Source organism: Bubalus bubalis, chromosome 8 (assembly GCF_019923935.1).
Source record: "Bubalus bubalis isolate 160015118507 breed Murrah chromosome 8, NDDB_SH_1, whole genome shotgun sequence".
Classification (NCBI taxonomy): Eukaryota; Metazoa; Chordata; class Mammalia; order Artiodactyla; family Bovidae; genus Bubalus; species Bubalus bubalis.
The window spans coordinates 29636519-29649903 of record NC_059164.1 but is presented as its reverse complement, the minus strand read 5'-3'; positions in this window follow the sequence as shown (position 1 = coordinate 29649903).

Here is a 13385-nt window from a genome sequence, read left to right as displayed (position 1 = left end):
CAAGCTTAATCTTAGTTAACATATGTTTTTTTTTGTATCAGCACCATAAAATTCTGCATTTATAAATTTTGTTCATATGCTGTTGGAATTTATTTATTGGAAGGAAATTTCTATAGACAGTTAAGCAGAGATGTTGAGTAGGGGGTTGGATTATCTGCATCCAGAGCTAGATTTTTAAATTTGTAGTTATCAGCATATAGAAGATAGTTAAAACCAGGTTTCAAATCTTAATCTTTGTACCATGGATGATTCACAGAATGTAGATATTAAGGCACAAAATCAAAAATATAAAAATGTCTAAGCTAAACAGATTCAGAATTATTCCCTGGCAGGAACACTGAGGCCACAGTTAAAGGACTGCATAGTGTGTGGGTATGTGTACAGGTATTGCCTTACATCCTAACAGTAACATGCTAACGTTACAGTCATGCTAAAAACTCATGATGAAATTTTACCCACAATCCCATCCATAAATCTCAAGTGTCCATTTTTCATGTTGTCTTCTATATCCTGTCCATTTACTTAATAATAAGAGGCAATAACTGTCACTTTGATGGCTATATATTCTATTGAGCTGGCATACCATAATTTCCTTATGTAATAGCAGTTCACACACTTGGCTAAAAAGTGTTCTTAAAATTATATAAAAATAAGAAACCAGGCTTGGGGGAGAAGATGGAAAAGAAATGCACTAAATGTATGATGTCCTCCTTCCTGTAGTACATTTAACTTCCTCTGGGAAGTCCCCTGGACACCCCAGCTGGGTTGGGTGCGATTCTGAGATTGGACATCTTACCTTCCTGTCACACTGTGTAGCGTGGACCTGCAGGGGTTGTCTCTCCTAAACACTGTCAGGCTGTGCCCTGGCTCACTGCTGCCTGCCTGACACTAAGTACTCCTCTGCATGACTGCATACAGGATGTCTGGATGCTATGCTCTGACTGGAAAGTAGAACACAGCCATCTCAAAATGTGTGTTCCTAGTTCCCAAATTTCCTTTCCTTACACATCTTGCAATATTTAAAATCGTTCTCATGTGGACAGGAATGTGCAAAAGACAAGAGTCTGAAGAACATAGAATCTTGAAGAGGCTTTTTTTTTCCCTCTAAAATGCAAAAACTTTCCAGGTAGCACCGGCAATGAGTGGGGCATGCTGACTCTATCCAGCTTTCTGCTCCACTGGGACAAGGCTTTCTGGCCCTCTTGTGGTGGGTAGGAAAAGGCCCTCTTACTTGTTCCTATGAAAGAGCTGTAAAAACAGTCACTTCCAGACTGGAATAATGATGCTGGGAGCCCCTGTAGAGCTTGCTTTTCCTCAGACACAGTGACCAGAATGTTCCAGATAGTGGCTTTTCTGTCAGCCAGGTCTCAGCGTGAGAACCACATGAAGCAGTCCCTAGGCAAATGGAGATGGCATATCCTATGAGTGAGCAATGAACCTCTGTATTGTGCAGTTGTTGAGATTTAGGTATTGTCTGGTATTGATACTAGCCTACCCTGATCAACACTTCATGGGAAAAATTTTGCTTCATTACACTTTAAAAGAAGACCGTCACTGAGCTCTAGAAATTTGAAAATGAAAATGAAGCACAGGAAAATTAACATCTCTCTGAAGACAGTAAAATTTAAATGCTAAAACATTAGAAGAGGAAGCATGTCTGCTTAGCAACCACAGTACCAAGGTGGAAAACCTAGGCATTTCTTCTGTGGCTTTTATCTGGCTTACAGATAAGCTAGTGGGACTTCCCTGGTGGCTCAGACGGTAAAGCATCTGCCTACAATGTGGGAGACCTGGATTCGATCCCTGGGTCGGGAAGATCCTCTGGAGGAGGAAACGGCAACCCACTCCAGTACTCTTGCCTGGAAAATCCCATGGATGGAGGAGCCTGGTAGGCTACAGTCCATGGGGTCGCAAAGAGTCAGACATGACTAAGCAACTTCCCTTCACCTCACAGGGCTAGTTACACCAACGGTTGTAAGTAACTAGATGCGGTTCTTAACTGTGACACTAGGGCCTTCTGAGCATCTTCTATGTAAATCCAGGGATTGCTATATTGACCAAAAAAAAAAAAAAAAAGAACACGGTCCATTGGATTACTTCAGGATATTTTCTAGCCCTAAATGTTGGTAGCGTGACTGGTCCTTATCACGTTCTGAAATACAGGCAGGAAAAGTAAGCGTTATACAAGTCAGTTTTGACGTGTGTTTTAGTACCTTTAGTACCTCATCCCCAGTGAAGGAGAAACCTCTTAATATGGAATTCCTTGGCCTTATCCAGGGCACTGTGAGGATCTGCATTCATTGGTAGCTTTGGAAAAGCCATGGGGGAAAGTAGCTCCAGAAATATTGAAAAAGTACAGAGCATAGATTCAAAGGACCTGGATCTGAACACCAGCTCTGTCACTCTGAGTTATAATATCATATGAACTTTTAAAGCTTGGCCAGATGTCATAATGCCAGATTATGAGGATTCCTGTGAAAAGTACATGTAATGAAGTTTGTAATCAGGCTACCTAGGTTCCAAGGGGTTAACTTCTTTACTAAGGCTTATTCCATTGACCGTGTTTCTGACTAAGAACGGGAGTAGCTGGAGATGCATCCAGAGAGACCTTGCTGCTGAATTAATTGTTTTTAAATCCCAAGGAGTGCCTATTAATCAAGTACTATTTTTGGTGTAGGCTCAAGGATTTCTCCTACAAATAAATGGAAAATGACCATTACAGAAGTGGAAAACCAATTGGTATTCATGGTCAAGCCTCAGACCAGGTGCTATGGGGATTTCTGCCATTCTATGCAATTTAGACAAATTCTCATCAGTACCTCTGTCTCTGAGAGTTGTTTACACTCAGTCTTACTGTGCAGCAACTGGAATTACAACTGCACACATCAGAAGCAATTCCACACCCTGGATGCTCAGAAGAACAACACTGATGTTTTAGCTAACAGCTCTGGCTCTACCTGCTAACAATGGGTTTGGGAACTAATAATCTCAAATTCTGACAGTCACTGAGCTGGGCCAGCTAATAGTGGAGCCTTATGTCTGAAACAGAAATTGTTTTGAGGAACAGACTTGGAATTAGCATCTTGGAACTGGCTGTAGACAGTTCAGAGCTTGGGTGACAGAATGTGAGTTTTAGTACCGATTTCAAATCTTCATAATTTAGTATTTAGAGACATTACAAGAAGAAGGATGTCAAGGAAGGAATTTGTAGTTTATTTTGTCCTCCTTCTGCCTCCTTTCTCCCACAACTTTATTGAACTGGATGGCAGAAAACAAATTTCTATTCAAACATACTTAAGAAAGGTACTCACTTCAAGTTTCCTTCATGTGTCACTCAAGATAAGGAGACTTGGAATTTTCAATGTCCTTAGAAGCCTAGTATTTAGATGGGAGTTTGTCTTTATAACAACATAGGATACACTTTTCTCACTCCATTTCACCTTAAGGCCCCCAATCAAGCAGTAATGGGACACTTTCTTCCCAAATATATTGAAAACTTACTATTTGCCAGGCTCATTGCATATGCCATTTTTCAAACAACTCTGTGAGGTAAATGCCTTTCCTTATTTTGTTGATAAGAAAAATGTAGCCTGAGGAAATTAAGTAATACCTAAGGGCACCCTGTTGGTAAATAGCATAGTCAAGGTTTAAACTCTGGGCATCTTACTTCTGAGTTTTAACTACTGTCTCTCAGTGGCAGTGGTAAGGGGTAGGTTCAGAAGTCCTGAAAAACGGATATGGGTCATTTTTCTGGAATTAGTGAAGAGGAAAGGGGTCAACAACAACAAGGAAACAGCGATACTTAGAACAAGAAAAAGAAAAAAAAAAAAAAAACCACCTCAGAATGGTTTAAGGTCTACCTGTACAGATCAAAGAATACTATTTTGGAACTAGAGTTTCCCTTTCTGGAAATTCTGCTTTTCAGAAACTGAGAGTTGCTCACCAATGAAGAATGGTTAAATGGTTCATGTAGTAGAATACTTTAACGCCTTTAAAAAGTCAAAGGGTCAAGATATAAGCTCTGTGTGTCACCCAATAGTTAATCTCCTCTTTCTTCTACTAAATGAGGAAACAATATTACCTACTTGAGAGGGATATTATGAGAATTAATGAATTTGGCAATAAGGAGTTCATGATCTGAACCACAGTCAGCACCTGGTCTTGTTTTTGCTGACTGTATAGAGCTTCTCCATCTTTGGCTGCAAAGAATATAATCAATCTGATTTCGGTATTGACCATCTGGTGATGTCCTTGTGTAGAGTCTTCTCTTGTGTTGTTGGAAGAGGGCATTTGCTATGACCAGTATGTTCTCTTGGTAAAACTCTACTAGTCTTTGCCCTGCTTCATTCCATACTCCAAGGCCAGATGGTGATTGCAGCCATGAAATTAAAAGACACTTACTCCTTGGAAGGAAAGTTATGACCAACCTAGACAGCATATTCAAAAGCAGAGACATTACTTTGCCAACAAAGGTCCGTCTAGTCAAGGCTATGGTTTTTCCTGTGGTCATGTATGGATGTGAGAGTTGGACTGTGAAGAAAGCTGAGTGCCGAAGAATTGATGCTTTTGAACTGTGGTGTTAGAGAAGATTCTTGAGAGTCCCTTGGACTGCAGGGAGATCCAACCACTCCATCCTAAAGGAGATCAGTCCTGGGTGTTCATTGGAAGGACTGATGCTAAAGCTGAAACTCCAATACTTTGGCCACCTCATGCGAAGAGTTGACTCACTGGTAAAGACCCTGATGCTGGGAGGGATTGGGGGCAGGAGGAGAACGGGATGACAGAGGATGAGATGGCTAGATGGCATCACCGACTCGATGGACATGAGTTTGGGTAAACCCCAGGATTTGGTGATGGACAGGGAGGCCTGGCATGCTGCAATTCATGGGGTCGCAAAGAGTCAGACATGAATGAGCAACTGAACTGAACTGAACTGAGTGCATGGTGAGCACTCAGCGGATGTTAGCTTTGATTATCAATATGATGTGAAAAGGTGTTCATGATATATAATGTGAATATATATATATGTGAAAATTATATATATATATATAATGTGAATAGAAGAGGCTATGAAACAGGGTATGTATTGTGATCCCATTTTTTAAAAAATATGTACACATGCAGGGGAAATATCTGGAAACATATATATCATAATGTTAAGAGTGTTAACTGCTTCAACTGTATGTGAACCGAGAACTCCCAGATCTTCAATCTGGGTTTAGAAAAGGCAGAGAAACGAGAGATCAAATTGCCAACATCCACTGGATCATCGAAAAAGCAAGAGAATTTCAAAAAAAAATCTACTTCTACTTCACTGACTATGCTAAAGTGTTTGACTGTGTGGATCACAACAAACTATGGAAAATTCTTAAAGAGATGAGAATACTAGACCACCTGACCTGCATCCTGAAAAATCTGTATGCAGGTCAAGAAGCAACAGTTAGAACCAGACATGGAACAATGGACTGGTTCAATAATGGGAAAGGAAGGCTGTATATTGTCACCCTGCTTATTTAGCTTATATGCAGAGTATATCATGAGAAGTGCCAGGCTGGATAAAGCACAAGCTGGAATGAAGATTGACGGGAGAAATACCAACAACCTCAGATATGCAGATGACACCAGCCTAATCAGAGAAAATGAAGAGGAACTAAAGAGCCTCTTGATGAAGGTGAAAGAGGACATTGAAAAAGCTGGCTTAAAACTCAATATTCAAAGAATAAAGATCATGGCATCTGGTTGCATCACTTCATGGCACACAAATGGGAAACAATGGAGACAGTGACAGACTTTTATTTTCTTGAGCTCCAAAATCACTGCAGATGGTGACTGCAGCCATGAAATTAAAAGACACTTGCTCCTTGGAAGAAAAGCTATTTCAAACCTAGACAGCATATTAAAAAGCAGAGACATTACTTTGCCAGCAAAGTTCCATCTAGTCAAAGCTATGGTTTTCCAGTAGTCATGTTTGGATGTGAGAGTTGAACCATAAAGAAAGCTGAGCACTGAAGTATTGATGCTTTTGAACTGTGGTGCTGGAGAAGACTCGTGAGAGTCCCTTGGACTGCAAGGATATCAAACCAGTCCATCCTAAAGGAAATCAACTTCGAATATTCATTGGAAGGACTGATGTTGAAGTTCCAATACTTTGACCATCTGATGCAAAGGGCCAACTCATTCAAAAAGACCCTGATGCTGGGAAAGATTGAAGGCAGGAAGAGAAGGGGATGACAGAGGATGAGATGGTTGGATGGTATCACTGACTCAACAGACATGAGTTTGAGCAAGCTCTGGGAGATGGTGAAGGACAGGGAAGCCTGCTGCTGCTGCTGCTAAGTCGCTTCAGTTGTGTCTGACTCTGTGCGACACCATAGACGGCAGCCCACCAGGCTCCCCAGTCCCTGGGATTCTCCAGGCAAGAATACTGGAGTGGGTTGCCATTTCCTTCTCCAATGCATGAAGCGTGGCGTGCTGCAGTCCATGGGATCACAAACAGCCAGACACGACTGAGTGACTGAACTACAACAACAACTAATTGCTGTGGCTGGGAGATCCTTATTTCCTATAAACATAGGTGATTTTTATAATTGCAAAAATTTGGTTTCCATTTTGACAAAAACAATAAAAATAAACAAATGACCCTTGGAGGATCCACAACTCTATCTTCTTTCTTGGTTTCTCCAATTCCAGGACAAGATAATGAAGAACATGAGGATGAGATCTAGGTCTCAGTTCTGTTATCATAGCCAAGTGATTTAACCTGGGTCTCAATATCTTGTAGGGCTATTATAGAAAACCAAGTGCGAGAATATGTGAAAGCATTTAAGCCCTCATAAGGAATTATTATTACTCATGTTCTCTTTTGCAGGCTTTAGAGGAGCATTTTGTTTCTAGGCCTTAGAATTGTAACAACCAGAGTTTTGCAAATAAGAACGACAAAATATTATCCAAACTTCAGTGGCTCTTCCTTATTTTAAACAAACTGTATATGCAAGAATCTCAGTGCTTTTGAACTCTTCTAAATAAATAATATTATCTCCCACTACTAAGATAATGAGAGGATATTCAGTGCCCACACCTATGGTATCTGCACAGAGAAACAAACCATGAACTAATCATACAATCTCCAAACACAGGTTCCAGAATTTCCTCTGTATAATCTGTACAATAATCTGCATTATTAAGCACACTATTCACCAATAAAACCATACTAGATGCGTTTGGAATGAGTAAGACAGAGTGAGACAGAGGTGAGCAAGAAAACAAAATCTTTCTTTTCTTAACCTCCTTTCCTTCCTTCTTCCACGCTACCCCACAATTTGTCTCTGTCTTTGACTCTCTCCATAAGAAGTTGTCCTAAAGTCAGTATTGATTAAAAAATATTGATGTCCTAAGGCATCTCAAATCAAAACAAATCTTGCTTTATGACTAAAAATAAATATCACAATGGAAAAACTGAGTGTGAGGGTGTTCAGAGAGCAGAAGTTAGAATTGTTCACCCTTTAATAGTTTTTACTCAAAATGTTTGAGGTCTTAACCTTCTCAATGTGAAGCCATGACTTATTTCATTCAACTTGTAGACGCAAAAAGAAATGTAATTTAAATAGATATTTTACTTAAAATCCAATGATACCAATAAATTTATCTACTTCAAATCTGTTAGACTAAAAGCTGACTGCCCTCTGGTGGGCTGTTTCTAAAATATTTAGCACCTCTTTAAATTTGCTTTATAAATATTGCAAGTATCATAAAACTATTTTACAATTCAATCCATGTAAATAACACTAATATTTGGGAAAAGGAGAAAAGTCAGTTAAATACTCTTTATTAAATGTAAAAGCAAATTAAAACAAGTTTAGCTATTTCTAATTTTTAAAACGTGTTTTTCCTTGAAATGTAAATTTATTTTAGTTTCAAGCTTCAATTACAGTAGTGGAAGCAAAGCAAAAAGTTCTGTGAACTTTATTTTCATTTTCTACACATCTGCATTTTAATAATTGTGTTGTTTTTTCACTGTTAAGCAATAACAACAAATAAAATGTTTATCACACTTAGGTTCTGTTCTCTGTCCCTAAGTGTTAATTTTACTATTTGAAAAAAGAAATCAAAATGAGATAATTATATTTTTAATTAAAAAAACATATTATATTGCTTTGGGGAGAAAAAAGCTAAAAAAATACCACATCAATGTATAAGAGCTAAGATGGGTAAAATAGGAAGCATGTTTAAGGACTATTGATAAAACACTTTGGAATCTTAACAAAGTCCGGTACATTGTCAATCCATCAGGATCTCATTCTCCTGTTTGCAATTCTTCCTAATAAAGAGGTTCTAGTGAGCTAATATCTCAGGTATGCTAACTGAATTTTTCAGTTTTCATTCAGCTATTTAGGCTGTGTACATCAACTTCTGAAGCATCACCAGCCCCATTAGTAAGATCATTGTCAATGAGAATTTCAACTCACATTTTAAATTATTTCCTCAGCATATGTCCCATCCTTATGCAAACAAATCTTGTGAAAATTTGAATTCACATTAACAAAGTTATTTCAAATAGAAAAAGATTGGGTTTTTTAAAGAAGTCAAGAAAAACTTCCTAAAGAAAGACTCCTTAAAGCTTTAAGTAAACTACTTAAAAACAAAAAACCACCTCTTAGCCTCTCTGTAAGAAAAATGAAAAGTGTTACTGAGTAATTTATCTGATCAATTTCATCAATACTGATAACATATCTAGAAAATCCAATTTAACATACCCCCTTTCTTTTCTTGGTAGCACTGTCTTCTGGCAATAGCATAAAGATTAATTAATTTTTTTTTCTTTTTTTTTAAAATTTTATTTTATTTTTAGACTTTACATAACTGTATTAGTTTATTAAGTCTCAATTTCATTTAGCATCCAAATAGAACCTCGGGGGGGCGGGGAGGGGAACCTCTCCGTTTCTAACAGTGGAATTGAAGACTGCAATCAAATTCCTACATAAGGTTAATTTTGTGGTTGCAGATACTCAGATTTAAGCACAAGAGCAGCTTACAGCTTTGTGTATCTAAAATACACAAAGATCGCCCACATTCAGTCTCTTAGACAGAAGATATTTGAAACATGCAGTAGCAATGTAAGTGTCTTTATCCAAAATAGGCAAGGAAGTCACACAAATTAAAATGCTTCCTGTATTTGGTGCAAGTTAACATTTTTTCAAGTTTGCTTTTAAACTAATTAACATGTGAAATGGATTTAAAATAGAAAGCTGTCACTTCTGTGAGATTTGATTACAACCCCCCTCCACCTTCCAATTCAAAGTAAATGGAAATATAGAAATGAAGAAAGAAAAAGTGAAAGACTGTGAAAAGTGAAAGCATCAGTGAAAGACTGCTTTAAGACTGCAATAAAATTTACTGTTTTATAAGGGCTCACTAGAACATCATTTGAAAGCCATTAACAGCAAACCAGGTTATCCATTTTTCTCGCCCTGCAGAGACAGCGCTGGAGGCTGCTCTCCTCGATTTTGCTTTCTGTCTAAACACCCCCACCCTTCCTTGAGCCTGAGGGAATTAGAAATTTCCCTATTCATTTGAGTTGCTTGTTACAGTTTTTCACTTTAAAATTATTTAAATTATAGACCCTGAGCATTTGGGATTATTATTCATGCCAAGTTTTCAATTCAGCTTCAGAAATAATTGAATGGAAGCACAGTGTGTGTAGGTAAATCAGTATCTTCGCAGAATAAAAAGAAATCATCTTACCTAGCATTTCCAGCTATGTAGAAACTGAAAAATAAGCTGTGTGTGTGTAAATAGATATAATTCTACAACTGCCTCTGAACTCTCTGAATTTGCAACAGTTTTGCTCTATCAGTACCCATTAAATCAATATTTTTATAGCTTAAAATGCGATTTTTTTCCCATTACAAATGTGTACCAGCTAATCGCAGCTTTGCGACTTATCTGAAAGCTTCTCCATGTGTCCTGCACTGAGCATTGTTTTTTCCATCAACAGAGGGCAGTCTATCGTTTGCCAAGGAACTCAGCTCCGGTGAGGGGGCTGAGGGCTGGGAGTGCTGCATCTGACAGACGAGGTTTGCAAAGAGTTTGCTCCAGTAACAGGCAGAAGCTCTTCCAACTGGTCAGTGTGTAATTCATTGGAAATGCTACTGATCGTTGAAACAACATACCTGAGTGAAAGAGAACCCCGTGATTTATAAAAGTCTGATGCAAGTGACTCTTAAGCCAGTGGTGTGTTATTATTTGAGTATCACTCAAAGGGTTAGCATAGGAAATCATCATTTGCATAACACCCAGATGCATGCTCAAATCCGAGCTCGCCTTGTAGAGGTAGTGACAGCCTTATTTATGTTGCCTGTCCTCACACTGTGTGCGGGAGTGTCTTCAGTGTGACTGTTTTAGTACAACTTAAATATATTATAGCTGTTTTATATTTGATCCAAGAAAAATGAAATAATTCTTCATATGGTAATCTATCAGGGTCATAATTAACACATTAGAGAGATCTAGCTTTTTTTCTCTGTTACCGGGAATAAAGAAAATTTCAGGTGCTGGGGCTATTAATTTTTCATCAGTCAAAGGCATTAAATTTAAACTGAATATCTGAAAGAATGGAAAAAGATGCACTTCAAGAAAATTAGATCTTCTCGGAGTATTCGTCCAAGATCTACATTTACTGATATGTAATTTATTAGACATTTCAACACAGCAAAGTCATAATCTAGTAGTACAGGGATTGCATTTTACTCTGTGGCAGAAAAGTTTTACAAATGTCTCAAAGCTATTGTAAAAGCGGCAGTGAGAAATCCTAATAGACACCAGAATCAACATATCTGAAGTGTGTGCATTATCATGGCCCATTATTTTAAATAAGAGTGTTCTACCTCAAGAACTGGAATGATACCACAAATAACAGAATAAATGGGAATGTAAAAGTCAAACAGCATGACAGAAACTGCTCAGACTTAGAGAAAAAGCTTTTTAGAATACAGATGTGTTCTAAAAATCCTACTGTAAAAAAGTGTGTTCCGTTATCACAGAAGGAAAGAAACTCAAGGTTTTTCTTATGTTTAGGGTATATTTATGTGATATTAAGGATGATGAAGCAAATATTTAGCAGCTAGGGTACTGCACGCAGCTAACAATAATTCCTTTATCATTTACCCAACAAGAAGATAAGTGCCGTTTTCCTTCTTTTGCAAATATATTTGCCAGCAGCTGTTTCAACATTTATAAAGACCATTTCCACTGATTGCCAAATAACCATAAATTCATTTACACATATTTCTGAGTTGGAGGCATAAAAATAATTACATGTCTGATTAAATCCACTTATGCCTTCACGTCTTACTAAATCTGTAATAGACATGAATTGTTACGATGTATTACATCTAAGTGCATAAATAATACAATGCAGACGCAGAGTCCAGTTTTTCTACAACAGAACGTGTGGAGATAATTTACACAAATATAGTTGGGATACAGTATAAAAAACAACTTATTTTAGAAATTGTTATGACACAGAAAATGTCTGACACAGAAAAGTGGGACTTCAGCTAGAAAACTAAAGAAACTATCCTTGTTTATCACTGCCTCACTGTCTTGAAATACATATTAAATAGTTATCTTAATAAGCTTGTCATTAGAGGAGAATAATTAAGCTGAAAACTCCTTTTCTTAATATGCAAACTACAGAAAATTATACACACACTTACAACTTGCTGAATTCTTGAGGTATGCTCTGTTGCTCCTCCTCCACCTACCTCCCACCCCACAACCGCATCATTCCACCCACCCTCCCCTACCTCCTCTGCCACTTGGCACCAAGGTGATTTAAATGGTTATAGTACATAGTACGTGGGAAAATACTTTCAGGGACTGTTCAAAGATAAGAATCACAGTGCTTAGAAAGAGCAGATTACCCTCTTAACTCCCTACAAGAGACATGAAATTTTGCTTTCTTTTGACTGAGACTCAGGCCAGAATACTGGAGCAGGTAGCCTTTCCCTTCTCCAGGGGATCCTTCCAACCCAGGGATCGAACCCAGGTCTCCTGCATTGCAGGCAGATTCTTTACCAGCTGATCCACAAGGGAAGCCCTATAATAACTTTAATCACATAATATTTAACCATATTTGTTATACCACAACACTTGGTAACACTTCATTTTGAGTGTCCCAGCATTATTAATTCATTTGGTATTCACTGTAATAACACTGATCATCATGAACTTATTTGGTATGCATGTGGATGTCATAAGTATTTCCATAGGAATTCTATTGCATTTCAGCATTAATTAAATGCACTCCATAATTTTCTTAGGAAAACAGGAATATACTGTAATTCTTAAATACTATGTCTTTCAATAGCACATACATAGGCTGATTATTAAGCCATATGTAGAATTATTTGTACCACCTTATGAACATATTTTATATGCAAAACAGCTAACAAAATCAGTGTCTAGGTTTTTGTGGATCATGATATATTTTCTTAATATCAGCATTTCATGAACACAGAAGTGACATTTACAATCACATTTCTCAAGCAAAGAAGAAAACCACCCTACATTAATTTCCAGAATCTGAGACAGAAAATGTCTTTCTTTAAAAATAAACATACAAATAATAAACACCTAGAGAATGAAAGCCACCTAACCAGGAGTTTGCATGTTTGTGTTCTTTCCTTCCTGCTTTCCCAGATCCTAGAGGTGCCCATGGCTCTGTGGATGTAGCGCCTTTTATCTGCTATTGGGGTATGCCAGTTCTGTGATGTCATTCACACAGCAAGAAAAAATACCAGCCACCCCCACTGGTATCCTGAGATGGCAAAATGAAGTGGCTTATCAAAGGATAGCGGAAAACTGTCTAAAAGAGAGATCTGCTAAAATCTACTAATCTTCAATCACATCAAGATTTCTAAAGTTATACAGGCTTTTTCATGTGTTCATAAAAGGAGCTGATCCCATTCTCTTTTCTGCCAACAGAGATCACATTTGTCAGCCCTATCATATCCCTTCTGCTAAAGGAAAGTAATGATACCATATTTGAGAGTGTGTGAGATTCTCTCCTGAATTTCAGCTTCAAACACCAGGGGGTTCCTATCTTAATATGAGGGAGTGTTTTTCATTTATATTTGATTTTTTATTAAAAATTTTTTTTTTACTTACTGCTATTCTGGAAGCTAAAATCAGGCAGCAGTATTAGCAAGTAAATCTTAAAGGACTTAAATCTTATTTAAAATTATAGGAAGTAAATATTTTCCCCCCTCACTTGATTTTGTAATTTCAAGGTGGGGGGAGGAGAATTATTTAATTCTTAAAGTTTCTGAATGTGTCTTAAAATGGGAATCTGTAAACACCGGTTAAACCTTAGCATTATTTGTTCA